This window comes from Lycorma delicatula, chromosome 2, assembly GCF_047948215.1.
Source record: "Lycorma delicatula isolate Av1 chromosome 2, ASM4794821v1, whole genome shotgun sequence".
Taxonomy (NCBI): Eukaryota; Metazoa; Arthropoda; class Insecta; order Hemiptera; family Fulgoridae; genus Lycorma; species Lycorma delicatula.
The window spans coordinates 176258543-176285025 of record NC_134456.1 but is presented as its reverse complement, the minus strand read 5'-3'; the positions used below and the strand labels follow the sequence as shown (position 1 = coordinate 176285025).

At 30.1% G+C, this 26483-nt stretch overlaps 1 protein-coding gene across 4 annotated transcripts in view; it reads right to left on the bottom strand.

Moving 5' to 3' along the window:
• LOC142319439 (transmembrane protein 117-like) overlaps positions 1 to 24408 on the bottom strand; it is a 215734-nt gene extending 191326 nt beyond the window's left edge. For all 4 annotated transcript variants that reach the window (XM_075356722.1, XM_075356720.1, XM_075356723.1 and 1 more), the window contains exon 1: positions 24226 to 24408. The gene's annotated coding sequence lies outside the window, so the exon portion shown is untranslated. The remainder of the gene's footprint in view (positions 1 to 24225) is intronic.
• Between the last annotated feature and the right edge of the window lie 2075 nt (positions 24409 to 26483).

Sequence of the window (26483 nt, the reverse complement as noted above, 5' to 3'; positions counted from 1 at the left end):
TAGTGTGAACTTCGGGAACTAATGGTGTTACGCGGGGATGAAACTTGTGGAAGTTTTGAGTGATGTATCTAACAAGTTTGAAAGTATTAAACGCTAATTTTATATAACTAATTTAGAAATATTCTGTATTATAAACAGCAATAATAATAATAAAAAATAAGAATAAGAATGTTCGGGAACTTTTCAGTAGACCTTTAATTGATAACTCTTTTTTTCCATTTATTTATTATCTTTTTTGAGTTGTATCGCTTATCAACTATAAAATCATTTTAAATGTAAAAGTTTAACTGAATCTTATACTTTTGATGTTTCAGTTAATTACGTTAACAAAAAAAAAAAAACAAATTATTATATGAAACCGTTATAGTTTCTTTCATATTATCTATACTAATCGATTTATTTATTTTCCGATTAGTTTGAAACTTTAAAATTCCTTTTATAAAATTATAAAGGGCCTTATTTTATACCACGAACACATCTCTTTTAATCTATGACATTTTTATTTTGTTATTAAAATTGTTGTTCATAAAAGTAATAAAAAAAAGCTCTAAACAAAATATATAACTTCCTTTGTTTATTTTTTTTATAAAGAATGCCTAAAAAGAAGTGTAATGTATTTAGGATGTTTAAGTAAGTATGTTTTTTCACCGTAGCCGCTCAACGACTGAACCGATTTAAATATATGACGCCGCGTTGGAATCCTTACGTTATCGGGAATGCCATAGTTTATGTATATATATATATATATATATATATATATGTTATATATATATATATATATATATATATATATATATATATATATATATATATATATGTTTAAATAGATACAAAAAGTTCGAAAAAAGTTGTACTGTATACAAAATTGTCAGCCGCAGGCTCATTAATTATTCTAATTTACCAATTATCCTACGTTAAAGAGTAACAATTGTTAATTTTAACTTTTATCTATTGCTCAATCTTACTAAAATGTTTGCTCGTAGAAAAGACGCGAAAAAAATATTACAAGTATACAAGTATTATATGCTTGTAACAATTTTTTTTACCAAATTCAAGTGATATTAACAACCAAATTTTTTTTCCACATATGAAACGTTACTCACTCAAATAATAGCTATTTAATAACAGAATGATTTACAAAGAATGTAAGAAATTTTCAGGTCATGTTTTAATAACCCCACCGGGTTGGTCTAGTGGTTAACGCGTCCTCCCAAATCATCTGATTTGGAAGTTGAAAGTTCCAGTATTCAAGTATTAGTAAAGACAATTACTTTTATATGGATTTGAATACTAAATCGTGGATCCGGGTGTTCTTTGGTGGTTGGGTTTTCAATTAACCATACATTATAGGAACGGTCGACCTGAGACTGTACAAGAGTACACTTCATTTACAATCGTACATATCATCCTTTGAAGTAATATCTGAATGTTTATTCCAGTAGACTAAACAGAAAAAAGAAAAAAATCATGTTTTAATGGTAAAAATAAAAATAAAAATTCGATGCACATAGGTTTGGAAATGCATCGTTAGCGACTGTTGGTTGCCGAAAGATTTCGTCCCGATTTCTGTACCTTCGGTTAAATTAAACCAGATCGTAATTCTCAGGACACAAAGTAATAGGTAAATTTAGTTATGTGAAATCTGACCTGAATAAAAATTGAAAAAAAAAATTAACAAAAAATTTATTTTTAGTAGTTAAAGCTAAGAGTAAAAGACAAAAGATTGGTGTTAGAAATACGATTTAATTTTTGGTAAAATAACTCTTTGCTAATAAATACATAAAAATACATAGAAAGTAAAATGGTACGAATTAAGTTTACAGAAAACAAATCATATTCTAATGTATTTTAACTAGATAATAAAGGAAACCCACCGGTTTGGTCTAGTGGTGAACGCGTCTTCCCAAATCAGCTGATTTGGAAGAGTTCCAGCGTTCAAGTCCTAGTAAAGTCAGTTATTTTTAACACTTATTTGAATACTAGATCATGGATATCGGTGTTTTTGGTTGTTGGGTTTCAATTAACCACACATCTCAGGAACGATCGAACTGAGAAAGTACAAGACTACACTTCATTTACACTCATACATCATCCTCTGAAGTATTATCATAAAGGTAATTACGGAAAGAGAAAAAGATATTAAATGAAACAAAACTTTCAATATTGTAAACAAAAAAACAATTAAAATTTATTAATCAATTAAATATCAATAACTGTGATAAATATCGTAGATGATTTTTACATATATTGTAATTGCGGTTTGCAGATTTCAATGGAAATATCTATTTTGACCATCCCTGAATCCAGTTTGACTACTTTCAGCGTGACATCTGTTCGTACGTAACTCGCATAACTCAAAAACGATTAGCAGTAGGATGTTGAAATTTTGGATTTAGGACTGTTGTAACATCTAAACACCTCCCATTTTTATTGCATTCGACTGAACCAAAAATGTCCAAAAAAAACTCAAAATCCAAAACTTTTAAATTTATTACTACAGTAATAAGCCCTCATTGAATGCTTTTCAACGATATATAATAAGTGGTACTTTTTTCATCCGTTCCAGAGTTAGAACAAAATAAATTTTAATTAACGAATTATTTTGCTCTTATAAGGGGAAGAAACATCGGCGAGAATTTGTCTTTTTTTATTTAAATATATTGATTTATTTATAATTATTAACCTCAGATCGTAAAAAAAAAATTACGATAAATATTAATTTAGTAATTAAAAAAAAATTAAAAAATATCAGAAATTATTAATGAAATAAAATTTTATGTACTTTTCACTTTTCTTTTCAAAAAAAATGTGTATATGTAATTTAATAGGCGTACAAGGAAGTTATGTACGCCTATTTTATATCAGATTTTTTAAATATTTTTAAATTAAATATCTCTCAGTCTGAAAAAAATATTATATACTCACATACTCACGCGCATAATATTTGTATTTTTTTTTTAAATAAAATTTCAAAACAATTTTTTTTACAAATAAATTTTATTAAAATAAAATAATTATACATTAATAAAATAATAATTTTGTACACAATTTTTATTCATTCACATATAGAAATTTTGTCGCATTAAAATTTTGTCATACAGAAATTTTGTTGCATTAAAATTTTGTCATACAGAAATTTTGTCGCATTAAAATTTTGTCATACAGAAATTTTGTTTTATGTATTCGATATACGTTGAATTTTGATGTTGCTTCTTGTAAAATTTACTCTTCAAATTTAGTAATTTTTATAACTTTGAATTTTGATGTTTATAATAATTTTAATTTCTAATTTTTGATAAAATTATAATTAAATTCTTCAAGATCAACGCACCCACTACGTATTTTAGTAGTGGGGCGCTGAATACTACGTAAATAGTGACAACAACAACGAAGGAAGCGAACTTGTATAATAAAATAAAAAATAAATATATAAGATAGTTCAACATAATTTAGTCGATTAATATGTTTTATCGTATTTTATTATTACTTTTCTTATATCACCTTTCTTCTTTGATTTTACTGTTACGGTTGTCTTACGCAGAATGATTTTAATAAGATTTAACGTACGTTGCTATGAGATTAAATTAACAATGATGTATGTAATACATTGTTTAATTTTATAAATATTTTATTCAGTTTTTAAACACTCCTTTGTAATTATAATTCGAGTGAACGCGCGCGCGCGCATAAAAAAAATAGGTCCATGAATTTTTAGTTTTGATTAACCTGGGATAGAAATTAAAAAAATTTGTCGAAAACGCGTTTTAGGTTGTTTTTTGTTTTTCTTTCCGTAGGGGGAGGAAAAAGCTCTGCCAGCCGACGTCAGGCCCGCACTGACGGCAGTGCGGGGCTCTCACACTTTAAAAAACCTCCCCTCTTATCATGCAGGGGCCGGATCTAAGCCATATTGTATTTTTAGTCCCTGCACGATCACCCAGGCACTCTACTATCCGAATTCGTATGACCGGAAGGCTTCAGGAGGGTGTCTCAGAGGTTGTAACTCAAATTTTTTAAATTGTATCACTCTTTGTAAGATTTTAAAGGTTTCTTTAAGATAAGGGAAATAATATTAATAAAAATTTGGTACGATGTACCCAAAATAGCGGCAGGATAAAATTTGGTTTTTGAAAAATATTATATTGATAATTTAAGGAAAAACTGTCGCAAATAAATAATATTATAAAAATTTAATAAAGTTGACAATATCGAAAAAAATTTATTTAAAAGGATTTATGTATTAAATATAAAGTTTTCTTATTTACTTAAATTTCATTTTAATAAATATTGGGAATGACCTCCTTCTGTTGTTTGACAGGATGTGTGGGATGATACTGCATTATTCAATGATTCCCTACGGATATTTTGTGTTTATTCTCGAATTTTATTTTATAAATTATCGACATCTTCGGTCGTATGATAAACAATACTTTTGTAAAACGTATTTTCCAAGTTATTAGAATTTCATGTTTTGATTACCATTTTCAGTTATCAATAAAATAATTAATAATAATAATAATAATAATAATAATTACTAATAATAATAATAATAATAATGTTAGTAAAACTAATATGTGAATTATTAATACACAACGTCAATGGAGAAATAAAAATGTATCGAGAACTACAAACATTATATGTAATGTTTTATTTGTTTTTAATTAATTCGTAAATTTCTTAATAAATTCATAGACTATTACTACTAAATTTAGCTCAATCACGAGTCAATTTTTCTTTTTAATAAAACAAAAAAAAAAAATTAGATCAACTCAAAAGTTAATAGTTGACAGATTATGAATTTATTTTTTTTTAATAGACATACGTTAAAATTAATAAAATACAGCCTATTTTTTAAATAAACAAATAAATGAAATTCTATTAATTATAATTAATTTTTTTGTACATTTATATAATAAAAAAAGCCGACAAAATAAAATATATTGCATGGCTTTCCCGAGTACGCGGTCATGTCATACAATACTAATTACACAGCTTTTGCATTCTGTATATTTTTTTGTTAGTTAAAAAAAAAAATCTTTACATAAAACTACTAATTAATGATGTTAAAGAACAGTTTAGATCTGGAGTAACAGTACAAGGTGAAAAGATGAAGATGCTACGATTTACTGATGATATAGTAATTCTAACCGAGAGTAAAAAGGATTTAGAAGAAACAATGAATGGCACGGATGAAGTCCTGAACAAGAACTAACACATGAAAATAAACAATAACAAAACACAAGTAATGAAATGTAATAGAAATAATGTAGATGGACCGCTGAATATAAAAATAGGAAGAGAAAAGATTATGAAGTAGAAGAATTTTGTTATTTGGAAAGTAGAATTACTAAAGATAGACGGAGCAGAAGTGACATAAAATGCTGAATAGCACAGGCAAAACGAGCTTTCAGTCAGAAATGTAATTTTCTTACATCAAAAATTAATTTAAACATCAGGAAATTATTTTTGAAAGTCTATGTTTGGTGTGTCGCTTTATATGGAAGTGAAACTTGGACGATCAGAGTACCTGAGAAGAAAAGATTAGAAGCTTTTGAAATGCTATAGAAGAATGTTAAAAATCAGATGGTTGAATAAAAAGACAAATGAAGAGATGTTGAGGCAAATTGATGAAAAAAGAAGCATTTGGAAAAATATAGTTTAATTTTAACTATAAGACTTATAGGCCTATAGACATATTAAGGCATCCTGGAATAGTCGCTTTAATATTGGAGGGACAGATTGAAGGGAAAAATTGTGTAAGCAGGCAAAGTTTAGAATACAAAAAAAAAATTGTTAGGCATGTAGAATGTACGGGGGTATACCGAAATGAAATGACTGGTACTAGATTGGGAATCTTGGAGAGCTGCATCAAACCAGTCAATTAAATGAAGACAAAAAAAAATAAAATGAAAACAACTTATAATTTTGATGATGATCTTGTAATTTATTTGCAGCCTGGTCAGTTCAGCATTAATAATAACCATTGTGTCAACAAGGGTAACGAGTTTAACTAATAGACCAACCCGGTAGGTTAATGTTTGCATTTAATAAATCACTTACATGTAAGTGTTATTTACACAAAAAAATAACTACAGACGATATATTTATTTCATTATATGTTGATAATAATTCTGTAAGCGATTAAAAGAAAAAAAATAAATAAATTATAGTACCTTAGTATTACAAAATAATATTTAATGTTAGGTTAACATTTTTTTAATCTCTTCATTATGAACGAATATGAAAGTTATTTTTATCTATCAACTGTAATTATTTTATTAATTAAAGAAAGCTATTGAAGAATGTATATAAGTAAATAACATTTTACAAATTTTAAATCCGTAAAAAAATAAAAAAATTTACACGAACTCCATTTTATACCAACGAACAACAATATCGTACGGTTCTGTAAAATGTATTTTTAATAATATCATTAATTTCGACTAATTAAACAACAAATTCATTATTGTTAATATAAATAAATTCATATAGAAAAAAATTTTGAAAGTGTATGGATATTTTATGAAGATATCTGCTGGGGGATTTCGAGCAGAATAAAACCAAAAAATCAGCCCGATCCAATCAATAGAACATCTGAAGGGACTGGAAATAGGATTTAAGCACGCGTTTTACCTGTGGTAGAAAAAGAAAAAGAACAACAAGCGGGTTAGGGGCATAGTTCCATATAAGCTGTGAGGCCCCGAAGTGATTTTAGAGGTATTGAAATAAATTGCACAAAGAAATTTATTTCCCTCATGTACACAATCAACTATTCTAAATCTGTAAGGTATACTCAGTGACACATTTTGTTCAGACTACGAAATAGAACACCGTGACTTTCTTACGGGAATTTATAAATACTATTCAAAATAAAAATATTCTATTCAGTTATCTATAGTTATTCTATTACAACAATACTGAGCACGCTCTGCGCCGTTATACAACTGCATGATGACTTGATTTACCCATTCGCGCATGCCACCTTTTTTTTTCCTTTTTACTCCACCATTAAGGTACGCACAGCGCTGTCAGAGTGTCGTGTCAGTCGACTTTTTCTTTTTTCTTTTTCCTGTTTAGCCTCCGGTAATTAATTTTCAGATAAACTTCAGAGGGTGATGATCGTGAGTGTAAATGAAGTGTAGTCTTGTACAATCTCAGTTCGACCGTTCCTGAGATGTGTGGTTAATTGAAATCCACCACCAAAGAACACCGGTATCCACGATCTAGTATTCAAATAAGTGTTAAAAATAACTGACTTTACTAGAACTTGAACGCTGGAACTCTCGACTTCCAAATCAGCTGATTTAGGAAGACGCGTTCACCAATAGACCAATTAACATTGACATAAAAAAAGTGTTTTTTACCCCCAATTGCAGTTTTCACCCCAAATTTCTCAGAAACTACTGTAGTTACGGTTCTGGAACCTATTTTATTCAATTTTTCAGGTCAAAAACAAAAATCACTCCCGAATTAACGTCCTAAAAACTTCATTACGACCTCATACCACAGGGGTAGCTGAAATCCGAGCGAAATCTTTCACTAACCGTAACTCACAAAGAAGCATTTTAGTTTGTATGAACTTTTTCCATTATTTTCACGAATAGAATAGGTTATGAAATTTCCCAGGAGAACTTCGAGATACACCTATATATAAGTACTAACAATTTTAACATTTATTTACGTCAATTAAAGGAAATTACACAAATAAAACACCGTAAATTAATAAAAATGTTTCAAATAAACTGTACATTTATTTTAAATAAATCGCTTTTCCCCGTAAGTGAATGCAGGTAATGATTTAACCATATAAAATCAGTATAAAAACTGCAGCAAGTTTTATGAACTCATAAAAGTTGGCAACGACCCATGTGACGTAACGAATCGTGACAAATGAAAGTACCTTCTGACCCACTGCGGATATACATACATGTAATGCGGAACGAAACTACTGATTAAATTAAATGTTTCAAGAAAGCATAAAAACTAGAATAAAAGTAATAAAAAATAATATTCCTAAGTCATTAAGCAAATATTTTTAAAATAAAATAATTCTTAATATTAAAGAAAAGTACCGATTCTCAGACAGCGACAATCAAGGAGGCATAGAATGGTAGCTATATTAGCAGTGATGCAATCAAAATTCAGATTTTTCAGAGCGTTTTTTTAAGTAAGGTCAGTTTTGAATTTACCGCATACATAAGCGGTGTAAAATAGAGCTTGCACAGTTATTTCAGTCAACCAATAGCAACAACAATTTAGTAATTTTGTGGTTAGTTATTTATATTCATCCTTTTATAACGAGTCCTAAAATTCTTGATTCAGCCAAGCGTGCAGTACGAGGAGTAATCCGATTTTTGATGGCAAAAAACAATTCTGCGACTAAAATTCACTGGCAAATTTGTGACATTTACGGCCCGAATATTACAAATGATGCTGAAATAAGACAGTAGTACCATTAATTTCGAGAAGCGTGAACGATTACTCACGATGAGGAACGTAGTGATGAAAAAAGTCAACCAAAACATTCAAGAATACCGGCGCGCTTTACCGAGTCATAATTGTCTTTGACTTTCCTGATGATGTTTCTCGATAATTGATTAATGAAATTTTTACTGAAAAATTGGGCTAAAAATTATAATCGGGCTTGCTTCACAAAGATTTGACAACTGTAGAAAAATTGAAAAATTTCGATACTGCATAGTTGGCGGCAGATGGAATGAAGAAGTTAGTGAAAATCTACAAAAGTATACGTTCAGTTGAGAGCTACTATGTAGAAATATGTAGAAAAGAACATATAAATGTAGTCGTTACATACGCGTTAACTAATAAAGTTTGTTTAAATCTGTTAGTCGATCCAAACTAACTCATCGGATGAGTTTGAATCAACAAACTTCTCAGAGATCGAGAAAAGAATTCAAAGAAATTGCGTTTTGACCCACGGAGTTTGATCGCACAAAGAATTTAAACTAACATACAATTTAGCCGAGTCAAGTAATAAATATGTAGTAATAAGAAACTTTATAAACTGTACTGAATTAAAAATCCTAGCGAATAATTTTCGGTTCATAATGCCAGCAAAATTTTCCAATCAACTAATTTTCACCAAAACTGGCTAAAGATTTCGACTGAAACTTTGCTTCCTTTTACCTAATTATTATTTTTAGAAAATTTCAAAAAATTACACTTATATTAAAAAAAAAAACGTTAGATCGAATTCGTTTAAAATCTTCTTTTTTTAATTCATACGCAAACAATTTATTCCAATGAAATTTGAAACATTTATTCAATATGTTAAAATGCATAAGTTTTGTTTCACGCAACAAAGCAAGTTTCAAGAATATTTTAAGCACTACAAAGAATTAATTGACGTGACACTAAGAAATGCTAACAACACAGTTGTAGGGCTTTCCAGTCACGCGGCTTTTTTCTGATGCACGGCTTACGCACACATATATTTTTTGTTTATTTAATTCAATGATTCTAACTAAAGCGCACGCACATACCGTATTTCATTCGCGCGGGTGGGGCGATATTAACGACCACTTTAAGTACTTTTTCACACTTAAATATATTCATTTTTTTAATTCTACCGCTCACCTGTGACTTCACAACACAGGAGACGACGGCAACAGCTGCAAATCAGTGCAACACTAGCTCTCGTTGTACTGAGAGGGGATACTATTGACGCAGTATACCCACTAGTTTATTTATTTAGAGAATTTTAGGAGGTCGGGGTGCGATTTTGCAAAAATATGTTTTTTTCAAATTATTTTTTAATTGTTAAAAAATGTGCCTAAGAAAAATAACACCATAATTACGTGAAATCTAGAGATATTGATGGTGACTTTGCTCTAGTGTTACCCTTTGAATATTTTAAGTTGAAAATTTAATGGAATCAATGCCCCATATATAGAAGTAATCTGACCAAATTTGGTAAGAATCGGTCCAGTAGTTCTGGATATATAAGGAGTGCGACACCGAACACACACACGTACATACGAACATCAGGAAAATTTCCATCCGGTTTTTTGGGTTCCTTAGGTATCAAAACATCAAGATCCGTTGCAAATCGCCTATGCCTAAGTTGGACCGATTACAATACTTTTCCCTTCTAAAGCTATAGCTCTACTATAGCGCTAGAGGGGAACCTGAAAGGTTAGCGTTTAATGACCACGTTCACAATTTTTTTATCTACAAATACGAGGGTAAGTCAATTATTATCCGCAATTTAGTTATATTTTTGTTTATTTTGGTAGTACTGTCGTGTTGCGTAGACGACGCATGCGTGGTTTAATTGTTATGTCTGTGCAAGTTTGATGCTGCTAGGTTAGTTCCATTATCGCTGCCCTGCCGTTAACCACGGCTGCCCGCTTTCTGTTTCCACCAAAGAAGAGCAACGTTCAGTGATCCGTTTTTTATGGTCGGAAGGTGTATGAGGGGCCGAAATTCATCGAAGACTTTCGGTACAGTACGGGAACAGTGTGTTGCCGCAACGGAGTGTCTACGAATGGATTGAAAATTCAAAAATGGTCCCACAAGTGTTACGCACGACGAAGGAGCCGACGACCGTTTACCGCCACAAATGAGGAAAACATCGAGCGTGCAGGTAACATGGTTTTCTTAGACAGACGAGTAACTATTGATGAAGTGGCACATCGTCTGCAAATTAGTCACGGCTCTACCTAAGAAATCATCCACAACAGATTTGGGTTTCATAAAGTCTGTGGAAGATGGGTCCCAAAACAACTCACACAGTTGCATAAACAAACGTGTTTGGACATCTGCCAAAAACAGCTGGATCGCTATGGTAACGAACGGCACATCTTAAGACAGAATATTACTGATGACGAAACATGGATCACGAAACACATCATTACGAACCGGAGAGTAAACGGCAGAGTGTGGAATGGAAACATCCAACTAGCCCTGCAAAAAAAAGTTCAAGACCCAACCGTCCGCAGGAAAATTGATGCTTACGGTGTTTTGGGACTCACAAGGCCCAGTACTGGAACATTATGAGTAAAGGGGCTCGAGAATAAACAGTGCGCGTTACAGTGAGATGCTTACTGCCAAGCTGAAGCCTGCAATTCGAAGCAAACGTCAAGGACTGCTGTCGAAAGATGTTGTGTTGTTGCACGACAATGTCCGTCCACATACTGCTGAAACGCTCCAAAAACTCAACTTTGAGGTACTGGCTCATCCTCCGTATAGTCCTGATCTTGCCTCTTCTGACTACCACTTGTTTGGTTCACTTAAAGTGGTATTAAGGGACTGTCGATTTACCTCGGACGAAACTGTGAAAGAAACGGTGCATTCCTGGCTCGCAGTTCAACCGAAAATTTTCTTTTATGAGGGCATCAGGAAGCTTGTGCAACGATAGACCAAGTGCGTTGAAATGCTAGGGAACTATGTTGAAAAATGATGTACATATAAGTTTCCTATTTGTATTGCAATAAAATGTATAACTACATTGCGGACAATAATTTACTTACCCTCGTATGTTGTTCAAGTAGCGACGTCATTAACACAAATTCATAACCTTTTACAGAAGTAAAAACGTTTTATGATCACTTTTCTAGTAATTCACTTTAGAAACTAAAGGCTAATATCCAGCTATACTGAAAATCTGACGACTCTCCTAGAGTAGGTTAACTATGTTTCGGTCAGGAGTATTCTAAGAAACTAAAAAATTGTTACTGTTAAAAAAGTTAAGCTAATTCCGAAAAACATGAGTTACATTATAATTAAATTACCTAAGTTAACCTACCCTTATTTCACCCGTTTTAACCGGCTCACAATAATAGTATATATTATAATATACATTATACATTATAATATACTGTAGGAACTGTTTTTTTTCGAATTCTAGAAGGGATTATCACAAATTTTTAAAGAGTTACTTGTGTATGACTTCCCTCAGACCCGCTAAGATCGAAATTTTTTCTAAATATTTTTGTTTTTGTTCGAAATTTTTTCTAAATTTGTCTACACTAAGGTTTCCTTTAAGCAAAAAAAACTAAATACTGTCGACAAGAAAAGGGGTTACTTAAAAGGCTTACTTAGTATACTACTTTAAGTAACAAAAATAAAAATTCTGTTACATCCAAACTTTCTTTTAAAAAACTGTTCTGCTCCTACAAGCAAGCGTAAAAATTAAGATTACAGAACTCTTCGTCTCCCTTCTGAAGAAAAACAAAACGAAACACTGCTATATTCGAATAGTTACTTTTAAAGGACGCGTTCTACTTTCAGGGACAAGTAAAAAAAAAAACTTGATTGTAAAAAACTGTAGTATTTAAACCGTTGTTTATAAAACTATATTCTGCTTCCGGGGACCGATAAAAAATTCTATAGTTTGGGCTCCTTTTCAACGGGATCTGCTAATCCCTTAAACAAGATGATACGCTCCACTTACAAATAACAAATTTATCCAAAACTTTATTTGTATCTATTTGTTTTCGTACATTTTTGAGGAATTAATATTTACCTAGTTTATAAATAGGTGTCTGTGATACATGAAACATGCCGCGTGAAGCTTGAACTGTCGCAAGTAAAATATAAACACAATACAAAATACCTCCATCGCACGATGTAACGTTTCCTTTCTTCATCCATAAGGTTCCTGGTTCGGATTCTGGTCAGGCGTGGACTTTTCATACGCTACTAATCCCCACTCTTCATTCCTAACAATAGGTGGATGTTAGGAAGAATACTCATCTGTAAAATTCGACTAACACCAAAAAATAAATAGGAAAACGGACGCAAAAAGAAAAACAAAATAAATTTTATTTTTTAAATAGCAAGATAAAAAAAAAAACAGAGTAAAATTAACTACAATACAAAATAATAAGTAGGCGAGTGCACCAAAAGTTTACTTTTTTTAGAAAAAGGTATTAAAAGGTAGTATTTTTAAGTATTATAGGTATATTGTAAAAAAGTTTCCTCATAACTGACGGTGTTAATCGCATTAAATTATTCAACCACTATATAAAAAAAAAATTAATAAAACCTTAAGCCCATTTAAGAATTCATAAGACAAATCTACGAAAATATTCATTGCTACCATCATTATTTATTTATTTATTCATGATCGTAAAACTAAGCTAACGCCTAATTACAGGCCTCTTTTACTTTTTGAAAATATTTAGCACGAGTGAACGCAAAACAAATAATAGAATAAAAATACAGCGGTAGCAGTACAGTACAATCAACAACAAGAAATATTTTTTTAGAACGGAAACGGAAATTTCTAAAATAAGATTATCAAAAAGGGAATCTGTAAACTGTAAATGCTCACTCGTCGTCATCTATCGCTGCTGTTGCAGCAAATAATAATAAATTTAATCTTTGATTAAATTTATCTCCGAATAGAAAAATAGTGACGATACTGTTTTGTCAGTAATCAATAAATCAGCGACGAGAAACCGTTAAAAAAGTTTCTTCTTATAATCTGAAAAACCTTAAATCAGGTTTGTTTCTTCTTTAAACTGCATCGAGATTTTGGTTTAACTTGCTTTGAAATTTAAATTTGAGATTTTGATCGAAAAAAGGATTAAGATTATTTTTACAAAGACGATTGATTTTGTACGGCAAAACGAAAGAGGGCTGAAATGTGAAAAAAACTTGCTGGAATTCAGGAAAAGTTAATTTTCTGCAATTTTCCTAGTATTTAAATAAAAATCCATTTTACAGATCCGGAGAGAAAACGGGAGAATTTTTCTAAAAAATATTATTTATCTGGTGCATTGAAAGTAAAAGATAATTTTTATTTTTAAGAGAAATACAAAATTGTAGGCATTACAGTTTTGGCCCAAAAATCCTATGTTTCAGGTAGTATCAGAAACTTGGTAAAATTTAAAATAAATTATTATAGGTAGAGAAAATTCTTTACTTATTTATTCACGATTAAATGTAGGTAAATCAAACTTCCTCTGTGGAGTATGTATATATGGATAGAATACAATAGAAATTTTAAGCATCAAAAAAGGGTTTACGTACCCAATGGTTGACGGCAACCTGGCACGAGAAAAAGGTACAAACATTTCTCAAGAATAAAAATCATCCTGCGTCAGGTTTACTCGAAGTGAGGAATGAAGTGGTTTGCTACTGTTTTCTTCACAGGGCCGAATATTCTATTGCACATCAGAATAGCAAGCCCGTCGAAATGCTAATGATAATCAGCAGTACAAGCGACACATTCATCATATGTAATCACAAAGAAAAATACTGTTCGTTATGTGCGGTCGCACATAACGAACAATATTTTTCTCAGATTTTCTGTTTGTATGAAAACAAACAGAAAATCGCTAGCTTGTCGGCGGGCTGTGTTCAACTTTCACCTCATTGAAAGTGCTTGCGCATCAAATACAAATATTATTAAAAAATACATACATTATTAATCTATCGCGGAGATCTAGTTTGTGCTTCGTATTTTAATTAATTTATTTAGAGTTGTAAGAAATAGGCGATTCATTTGCATCTGATACACCATGCCCCTTTAACGTAACTCAAAAATTTATATTTATTTGAAAATTATATGAAGAAATGGTTCTTTCCGTTCGTGTATGCGGGCTGCCCTAACGCCAGACAAACGACATATGATCAATCTCATAATTGTGTTTTCATAATGAAATTTATAAAAAAATAAATAGCTGTTACCATCGATTAAAAGAAATAAAAATTTGCACATTATTCAAGTACAATACAATAGATTCAAAGACAAATATAAGCAAAAGTCACTTAAACGATAATGTCCAACGTCATGCTGTATATATTAAAAACCTTTCTTTAATAAAAATAAAAATTCAAGCGATTGGCTACTTCGATTATTGCAAATTCGCCCTCTACGACACTATTTCATTTTGGCATCAATCATACCTAAGAATAATGGTAACATCATTTCAGTTTATAATCCAAATTGTTAGCGACGGCGTACTAAGAAAATCACCGGGTGTATACAGAGCTCGCTTTTAATTGTAATACGTTACATTTTTAATCTTAAATGATGCTACTACTCCAGTATTACAAATATTCTTTAAAAAATTCTACAATATAAACTGCACAATCATAAAAAAAATAGCAGCAAGTAAATGTACAGCGATAAATTATCTGGTTTTTTCAATGAAATAATAAATTACCGTACTAGTTAATCACATTATCGCAGTGATAACACAGAACCACGTCTAAGTGAAATATCAAATTTATTTTTTTAATTCTATGGAATACTCCTGGCCGTATAGTCAACAGTCAACAACAATTTTAAATATAATAACAATTTTAAGAATAAATTCATGTTTAACTGTAAATGTTAACAATTATTTATAGATAAAATTAACAACAACGTAATTACAGGCAATAATTCCCTTTGTAGATCGTTGATATTCCGTACCCTTGTGTAACGAAAGGCACAGATTTAAAAATACTTGACCACTTAAACGAAATTTAAATAAAAATTTGCCGAATTTGTTAATACTATAAAAAATGTAGCCGATTTTATGTAAATTATCGGCTCTGTAGGCTTATTTGATCATAAAAAAATATTCCCTCTAGCAATTTTACAAATACTAAACTACACCGGTCAACCGAATTAAAAAGACTAACTTAATAGTTAATTCCGATCTACCTTTGTGTATATAAATGGATAACGAGTGACGTTATTAGGTTAAAAAATATATGATCTGAGAAATACACAAATTATTTTCATTTTCATAATCTTTCCATCTACACATACTCCTATCTCATGCCAATTTTTGCCTACGTCACTTCCCAGCTTCTACATTTACTCCCTACACACATTCAACCCCTTCCCATCGGCCTAAAATCTTCGAATACAGTCTCAGAAACCGCTTGATTCCGCAACTCTCATTTCGATATATGCAAATCCCAGCTATTGATCTACCATGTCTTTTCTCTAAAAAAAATTATTTCACAAGTCTCACTTCAACAACTCGTACAGTTTCGTATTTTTATATGATCTCGAGTAAACTACGTCCCAAAAGATTTTATCTTATGAACAACAAATTGTGAAGACCGAGTTTTGTAGCACCTTGTACTTTTCTGTATTATTTTTGTAGCTTATAATCTAAAAAAAAAAAAGTCAATGAGAAATGTACGTAATTTATACCCCGATTTTAGCCTTTTTTTCGATAGTGGAGGTTAAAAATCAGAATTGGAATTGGATTAAGAAATTATGTCAAATAATATTCATGAAGTATACCTGAGAAAAGTTTTATCAGCCGTTTAAATATGTTTTACTTTTTAATTCGATGATAGGTTTCGATGAATGCTATTTTGTAGCTCGGGAAAGATAGAATTTTTTTATTAACTATGTTTTTATAACACGTTGTTTTTTCTATTTGCGCATAGTTAATTTGTTCATAATTTCAATAAACGAGATGGCAGAAATTTTCAGTATTTCACTATTTTTTCATGTACATAAATTTTATTAGAAAAAGATTACTTTTTTTAAACAAAATAATTAAAGGTTTTTTCACGGACACGGACGTCGATGGTCGTTTACGAATTGGACAAAACCAGATCGGAATTCCGCCATTCTTATTCCCTAACTTTATTATTTCATGACGTATTCTCTATTTAACATTTCTCTCTTCCCACCGCGCTAACACAGTCCCAAGTGTAAATTTGTTCTTCCCGAGCTGTACAGGAATTTCAGGATAGATCCCCCAAGAAAAATAAATTTCAATATTTGTTTATTCTATTCCATAATTATTTTTTGTTACGTTTTTATTAAGACAAGGCCAGCCAAAAAACTTCTCATTCTACGCTCCCGTTGAAAACTAAACCACTAAACCGAATTAGATAAATTACGTATCATTCGATCAACTTCGTCACGCAATATCATTCTTTAAAAAGAATATTTGAAAATTCAGAACGGGTCGAAAAACTAATTCTTCACTAGGTAAACATTACGCAACGATGAAAAAATCTAGTTGTATGATAGGAAGTATTAAATTGACCAAAGCTGATCAATACTATGTAACCAGAAAACTCATCAGTGGAATTAAGATAAACGTGAAAGTCATCAAGATAAATCAGTTAACTGTTCAAAAACCAGATGGAACTTAGCAGCCTGCTGTTGTTTTTATAAAGTTGGATGACTAAGTATTAATAAACTGGCCGATAGTTGTAATATTCTTAAAACTGTTCAAGAATCTAACTTTACTGGAATTAGTTTAACAAACTGGAGGGGGAACGGTAAAAATTATTATAAAAAATGTTATCTTTGTTGAGGAGTCAGAGCCTGCATTCTACAAGCCTGAAATAGATAAACCGTTTAGGATTCTTTTTAACAGAGTTTAACTTTTAACAGAATTACAACTTTAACTGAGATATCAGTCACAACACTATATGTCTCATGAAACGGTGCAGCAAATAAATATACATGTAAATTCAGCATGTAAGAATAATAAATCACTAGTTAGGCTGGATTATTCTGTCATTTCCACGTGCAATTACAATTATTGCTTTATGCGTACAATAATGTACCGTAAGCTATCACTTATCTGGCGCCGCAACATGCCGCAGATAAGCAATTGCAAGTTTTGAATCTTTGATGTTTTATAACGATAACGTCATTTGTAATGCTTCACAAACTTAGTCAGTTCAGTGAAAGGAAGTATTTCAGTCTGTGTTATCGTGTTACTCTGAACGGTACGATACAGTGTTATGCTTCATTTTACTCGAGTGTTATTTTCATTAATTTTAATCTACCCTGCGTTTTGTGCCAATTTTAACAATGAGTGATATACTGTCGTGAAACATAAACCGGGAAAGCACTTAAGTAGCTCCGAAAATGAACAATCAGTAATTTATATGACCTTAAACAACATAACCCTGAAAATCAGTCAGATAAATTGCTCGGAAAGCAAGTAGTGCAACAGACGTTAGCGAAAGAATTTTTAATATAATAAACAGAACATAAAATTGACTCGAAGTGTGTAAAAACGGTTGATAACTTCTGCGATTTACTAAAGCCGCTCAGAAAAAAGTTTATTCGTTTTATTTCAATAACGAGCTTCCTAACTCAATACCATAATAAAAAAATACTTAATACCATGAATTCCGATTCTGAACTGCCGAACTTTTTCTAGAAGTATATTATATCGTGTTTTAAAATGAATTTTCGTTTCATGTCCAGAAAAAATAATATTTCACGGCGTAGGGAATTTAAGAGAAATTAAGCGATTTCGTAAAGAGGGTAAGACAATTTATTATCTGGATGAAACGTTGGTTAATGCGGGACATGTACGGGAAAAGATGTGGATGGATAAAGAAATAAAGACCGCAAAAGACGCTTTTATTAAAAGTTTGTCAACTGGGGTGAAAATCCCGGATGGTAAACGTAAGCGATTAATAGTAACGCACGTAGGAGGTGAAAATGGGTTTTAAAATGGTGGAATATGGGTATCTGAATCGAGATCTCCACAAGAGTACCACGATAAAATGAATGGTGATAATTTTATGCAGTGGTTTAAAAAAAATTCTCAAAATTGTAACTGAAGGATCCATCATAGTAATAGATAATGCACCGAACCACTGCCTGAAAATTGAAAAAATTTCAACGCTTCGACCCGAAAATCGTAAATTGTCCAACGATTAAAATTTGCTTACACCGAAGGCATGTTAAAGGTACAGCAAAATCAGTAAACAAAATATATTCACTATAATAAAGTAGATACCGCAAAAATCAAAAAAATTGGGTCCTGTTGCGTCTTCCTCCATACCATTGCAATTTTAACCCGATAGATAGAATCTATACGGACCACTAGTCAAATGGCTACATAGCAAGTAATAACACATCACTAAGTTATGTGATGTAACATTTTTACTGATAAAAGATGTTAATAGAATAATTGCAAATGCTTGGAAAATTTTCATTCAACATGTAATTAAAAAAGAAAAAAGCATGGGAAACGAGCAGACAGTTTGTGTAAAAATATTACTGAAGATATGATGATAAATTTGGGAAACGATAACAATAGTTCAACAGGCAGTAGCTTATCGGGTATTGAAGAATACCTTGAGGTACCAAATAAACTTGTTTTACTTGGTGAAATTTTAATATAGCTGTAATATCCTTTTTTAAATTGTTGTTTTTCACGTAAATATATCTCTTTAACAAAATTTTCTAAATATTTTATTAAGTACATGTTATTTTTACTTAATTTTTATGTCAAAAGTAAAATAAGTGTTTTTATTTTCGGATGGATTGCGCTAAATTAATTAAATTAGAATCATCGTACTGTTATGTTTTGGTTTGCCGCACGCTTTTATGAGACAAATTATAGATAAAAAAATTTTTAAATATCCACACAATAAGAATTTTTTAAGATAATTTGTGAATTAGGGTCTGCTTTACAATTATAAGTTAATTAAAAAGTCAAATTAATGAAACAAGTAACAAAAAAAAATATATTAATAAAAACGAATATAAAAATTGATATTATAAACACTTTATAAAAGTGACAGTATAAGCGCATGTACTTAAGGTTTATAAAATTACAGTAACATAAATAAAATGTTAATCTACCTTCTTATACTATTATATCAATAAAATTCATTGTATAACTGTAAAAAAACTTTGTTTCTTCATTCTGAGTTATGTTTTTATTTGTTGTAGTCTTGATTTTAGTTCTTTATCTTCCTTCTTTTATTTGTTTTATAACTGTATATGAAAATGATAACTAAAATTCTCAAAACTTGGCATTTCAGCTTAATTTTTTTAAAGATTAGTTTTAACAGCTAATGATGAAATACTAAAAAGACATTCTACAAATCAAAATACGAGGTAATAAAAAAATGTTACTAATCCTCTTGGTGCTCCCGCTATTTAATAATTTGGATCTAATGGTATTCATAAAAATACTAAAGCGGTATGGTAGTATAAACATATGAATTGTTATTACATATAATAATATTTTCAGACATCATAGTCTGAAAATATTTAAATGGGATTTATTTCAAACAGAAACCTCAAAAGTACACACACTATGTACTTTCAACAAGATCAAGAGAAAAATAAACTGAAACTATATAAAATAATTAAAAAATTATACCAAATTTAATTGTCTGAAACATAAAAAAGCCTATTTTATATCAATAAACTGATTTGAAACTTTCTTTCTTTTTCCTGTTTAGCCTCCAGTAATTACCGTTCAGATAATACTTCAGAGGATGATATGTATGAGTGCAAATGAAGTGTAGTCTTGTACAGTCCTGACATGTGTGGTTAACTGAAACCCAACCACCAAAGAACACCAGTATACACGATCTAGTATTCAAATCCGTGTAAAAATAACTCTCTTTACTAGGACTTGAACACTGGAACTCTCGACTTCCAAACCAGCTGATTTGGGAAGACGTGTTCACCACTAGACCAACCCAGTGGGTAAGATTTGAAACTTAACCCAAAATAACTTAACTGTTTAGATTAACATTTCTTGTAGACTATGTTACGGTGATAAAGAATAATAGTGAACACATTCATCGTAGATTTTTACAAGTAAAGAGAAACTTTTTTTTGTTAACCTTCTCAATTTGCAAGATAATAGTAACACATCAATTTAAAATGACGGGGATCTTTTTTGTTTCGTATTAGAACTTCTGAATGTAATTTTCAGCTTCATAAAACATATGTTGAATATGAAATAACCCTGACTGCATTTGAATGCATTTCAACTACTTTTTTTATAAAATTTTCAATCTATAAATATTTCTATTTTTTAATTATGATATACACACATACAATTTAAGCGCATTAATTTTTAAAATGGTTCCTTTAAATTTCATATACTAATACTAAAAGAGTATTATTTTTTGTGTATGAGCATATAACATGGCCAATAATACAATTTTATTTGTTAACCATTACCCGAAGCAAACTTAAATCGTAAATTAACGATTAAAAATAACAACCAATACAAATAAATAAATATCTAACGAATTACATATGAAAAATCTTTTGCACTCGCTGAATATGTCTTAAATGTACATATGTTAAGTCTCATAACCGTAAGGGTTGTAGGTGACCTAAAGCATGTTACATCAGTCCTGAAAATTAGTAATTGCATTCAGTAATAACGAGAATTCAACACCACACTCTCTAGAAAAAATGTACATTAAGTAATTTCCTACAGCCTCCACGGAGTTAAATATACAGTTACATATCAGCCTCTCAAGCCTAATGAAATGTAGGTGACAGTCAGTCCTGTGAGTGACATTTTTCATCACTTTGGCTTTTTATCACAACAGTCCAGTTGCACACTGAATTTCATTGTTTTCAGAAAAAGAGAGACAGGCAGAGCAGCTCTGTCAATGCCTCTAGTAATTTGAGTGATTTATATGTGCAACTACCATAAAAAAAGAGTGGCCAGACAGTACAAACCAACAAATTAATTTACTTTTGTAAAATAATGTTATACATAGAGCATTTCAACTAATCAAGGCAAATGACACTTTACATACACACCCCCAACACTGTTGTTAATAATGCTGTCTGAAAGTATCTAGTTGTTTTTGTTCACATAATATGTTAATCTTATCAAATTCAATGTGTCTGTAACACATTATACTGTTCTAGTGTGTTTAAATTTTGTTTTGGCTTTTATATTCTGGGGTTAAAATATGCCAGTCTATCTGATAAACACTGCAGTTTTTAGAACTGCAGTTTTATTTAAAAATTTCTGGATCACTGTTTTATTAAAAGTAATTCTCTCTCTACGTGTTGTGTGTGTGTGTGTGTGTGTGTGTGTGTGTGTGTGTGTGTGTGTGCGTGTGCGCGTGCGCGTGCGCGCGTGTGTGCGTGTGTGTGTGTGAGTGTGAGTGTGTGTGTGTGTGTGTGTGTGTGTGTGTGTGTGTGTGTGTGTGTGTGTATGTCTTGTAAGTTTGAATGCAATTTTTTGTAGTTTTTAAAATGGCAACTTAACTTTCTTTGTTAAGAATTTAGCAAATGTACATTAGCATTTTATTAGTCTTATAATTTTGTCTTCATATGTGGTTGGTTAGATATTAACATATACAACATAAATAAGTTTTCTAAATTTAAAAATGAGAGTCACTAAATATAATTAAGTTTGTCAAGCTCATTGAAGGGCAATTCTCATTTAAATTTTAAAGAATTTTTTTAATACAGTATTTTAAACTTTTAACATTTGTAAAATGTTTATAACATTTAATCATGCTGTTATATGAATAGCTGTATGAAATACAACTATAACTATAACTTGTAATTGTAATTATAAAATCAAAATACTTATTACCATAATTTATAAGAATATATATATATATATATATTCTTATAAAATAGTTAATATTCTTACAAATAGTTAATAAATAATGCATGTTATATATTACCTACTCTTATTAGGGTATACTTAAGAATAAGGTATGCTTCCTTTATAAGAGAAAATTTACAAACTAACTCAAACTGTTAACATAACATCAAGGTCTTCTTTCAATAATTTTTTTTAAATTAATGAAAAAAATTCAAGTCAACTTCAAATAAATAACCAACCATTAAGGTAATGTATATAAACAGAATAATATCCAAGGCTTAACGAAATAAACTTAATTTAATAACTGCTTCATAATAAAAAATACAAACAAAAGACACATAACAGTTCAAACAGCTAAACACACATACAATTAAAAAATAAGTTCAACAAATCAAACAGTTTTTCTAATTTAAAGAAGGGGAAAATAAAAACATATTAAAATCAGAAAAACAATGAATATGTTTCATTATCTGATTTCATCCTTATAAAAATAGTTCAAAACAGCAACTTACTAATAAAATCATGCAGAATAATACAACTAATTTAGTTAATGCAGACAATACTTTTAATGAATCCTTAACTTTTAATCAAATTTGTATGAATTAATTTTGAAAAGACAGAAATGTGGCTGCTATATTTTGAAATTATGCATAAACATATAGTTGAAAGCCATTTTAGTTTATTTTGAAATATACATAAATTTAATAAAAGTTATACTGAAACGGTATGTTTTTTTTTTTGTACTAACACTACATCAAGTTTATCAAACCACAAAATTCAATGGCTAGAACTTCAGTCAAGCCAGTGTTTATGACAAGCATAAACACTGGCTCTTTGGTTAAAGTTTTAATAGAAAGTTTTGAAACTTTATCAAAATTTTATGTCTCATATTGCATACTAGACTTAAGCCAGATGAATTTAATAAGCAGTTAAGTCAATATTTATTATGGTGTATTTTTTTTGTAACCCTTAATACAAAATAAATCAAAAATGATAAAATAAATTGTACAATAAGCACAGATAAATAAGCAGCATGTAATATTACTATAAGAAATATAATGAACAATTCAAATGAAAACTAAACATCAATAACTATGTTGAAAATTCACTATGTCCCTTTTTGACAGGATGGAAGTTATATTTTATGATTACAAAAACAAATATCTTTATATATATGAAATATTTGGCAAAACACACTAAAAAAAATCTTTGTAAAGATCTGTAATGTAGTGGAGAAAAATGTTAGTAAACATATTTTTCTAGTAACACTCATCTATTAGCAAATTATGTTATTTTAAAATAATTAACAGCAAAGAGAAAATCGTCAAATTTTACCCAACTTTTATGTGATATATATGCATAGGTTGAAAATACAAAAAAAAAAGGCAGACTAATACAAACTTATGATGAATTTTTGTCATGAAATATTATTCTAAGTTGTTATAATTATTAGGGTAAAAAATTCCAATCAAGAGTTTTAATTTCACTTCTAAAGTGTCTAATACGGATTATACGATTAAACTACTAGAGTGAAAATAAAAATAAATATTTTTCTTACCAAAAGTAATTTAACGATTTTTTTATTATCATATTAACTAATAATAATAGTATAAATGCGATAAGAACTTAATAAAATTAACAAGCATAATTACAATTAATAAAACTAATTCATAAATTGACCAGAAAATGGGCAGTTTAAAAACCCACAATTAAAAAAGTAATTATAGATTACTATGTTAACATTCAATTATGTAATTTAATCGACCTAATAAATAATACTCAATCCGTTATTACAAATAACTGTAATTTAAAAGAGAAATGTCTATTGCTCACATAGTTCTAAACAAGATTAAGAAGAAATAACAAGATATCGCACCGATTAGGTCAGGAACACTACCCTAGGTCATGAGTACAAGAAAACTGCAACTATACTTACCTATATCACACGAGCCATTTAGGCTAGTACAGAGTGTTTTCGCAGTATTAGGAAGTAAAACCGAATAAACGTAGATAAAATTATCACCAAATAATTTGCAGTCTCTGCAATACTTTTAAGTTGCAACTTTTCACTCGAATTCACTGTAACACCACAACAGTATCTCTCCCTAACCCTATCGAATCTTCTCATGAACTGACTATTGGGGAATAGGAGTTGTCAGCTGTCAGGTAACAGCTGATCAAGGTGAAATTTTAAACTTACCCCGCGAATTGATGATTAGCGTATTGTTGTTTGGTATATGTGTGTATATACTTTAGGCGTACTTGTAAATCACTTTTACTTTTCATATAATGGCATTATCGTAGTATTACAGAAAGCTAGTTACCAATATTAATGTAAATAATAAAAAAAATTACAGAAGTATCAACTGCCATGTGAAAAAGATTATGAAAAAATTTACTAAAACTTGGTTTATTTAAATAAGGATTTAACACAGCACATTGATCGCACTTAATTAGTTGTTAATAGTTTGCAAAAGAAATACATAATTATGTTAAAATTTGTGGTCAACAGTCATTGAATTATACACCTATTTTATTACATAGTAAATTTTTTTATTGCATAATTATTTAATTCATTAAAATAATGTCTTTAATGAATTTAATAATTATTTTAACTTCTTAAAAGTGTTAACTACTTAAATGTCATTCAATTATTGTTAAGAAATTATCCCACATTTATTAATTATTAACCTGCTGGGTTAGTCTGGTGGTTAAATGTAGGCTTACCATATTTTTTTGGGTTCAACCCAGGACATATTTTTGAAGTTACTTAAAAGTCTTAACAGTTTACTGTAACATTAAACTTTATTTATTCAGTTGTATTTTTCACTAGACATGATTTTTTTTCAAAAATAGTTTGTTTCAATTACAACAAAAAATTCACAACAAGAAAATTCTGTAACATTTAGCAGATGATTAACAGGAGATACTGAAAGTCTACCCCCTTCTGCAGACCAAATTTTCCCCGTAATTGAAAAAACTCTCTCAACTGGAGCAGATGTTAGATGTCCCAGGCAAAGATATCACAAACTCAACCATTTTAGAAATATTGCAACATTAATTATCAGTCTTTTGAAATACCTTAAAAATTGCTTTCCACTTCTCTTCAATAGTATCTGGTACTTTTTCAGAACTTTAACCACAACCAACCCTTTGGTTTTGAATTTCCTGGTTCAATAATGTACATTAATCAAATGGTCATCAACATTTATGGAATCTTTTATAATTTCATTAACAACTTATGCACTCTCTTCAAAATCAGACCAGGCAATTTCAGTCTGTAAATTTAACCACTGAAACTTACTAACTTTATCAAAACTGGTTCTCCACAACTCTAATTATTGGATACCAGAATTATTAAAATTGCCTATGCTTGAGAAGAATTTTTGTTCCTGAACATCATTATTTTCTTTTACAGTGCATATCAATTCTTTACCAGAAGATGGTATAAATTTGTGAGGTTTTCTTCCCTGAAGTTGACAAATTAATTCAAAATGTCTGAAATGCTTCTGTTGTTGTGATAGAATTAGCTTCCAATTTCAAAACTACATTATTAAATAACTGTAGAGTACCATATAAAAATTTCAAAAACAGTTCACTTCCTAGATTTTCAAAAATATCAAATAATTTTGAGCATTTGTCACAAGGTAAGACATGTGATTTTAGGCCATCAAAAATGAAAAGAATTCTTTCTATTGCAGGTAATAAGCTAAGGAACCTCATACTGCTATGAGATAATACTTTTTTGTAATCTGTTAACATAAATTCACAGAACTCTTTATGTTTCATTACTCTTACTGTATGTATGTGAAAATATTTATATATTTTTATAACAATAACTTGTATGTCCAGGGAAAAGAATTACATGCTGTTTGTACTGAATTGCCTATGTGGGATGAACAACCAGTTCCTAAAATAGGTCTATCTAAATCACTTGAACTTTTCTGAACACATTTTTTTCCCCTTTCGCTTTACACCACCAAAATTACAGTTAGTGTTATCAACAGTATAACAAACCAACTTTTCTTCTAGTTTGTATTTTTTCACACACTGCAAAAGATACGGAGTCAAAATTTGAGCAGTTTCATCTGACACTTCATCGAAATTTAAAAGTTTAACTTGAATTCTCTTCGCTAGACTGAAATAGCTTACAACAATCGGAAGTTTTACTTCACTTTTGTTTGAGCCATCCAT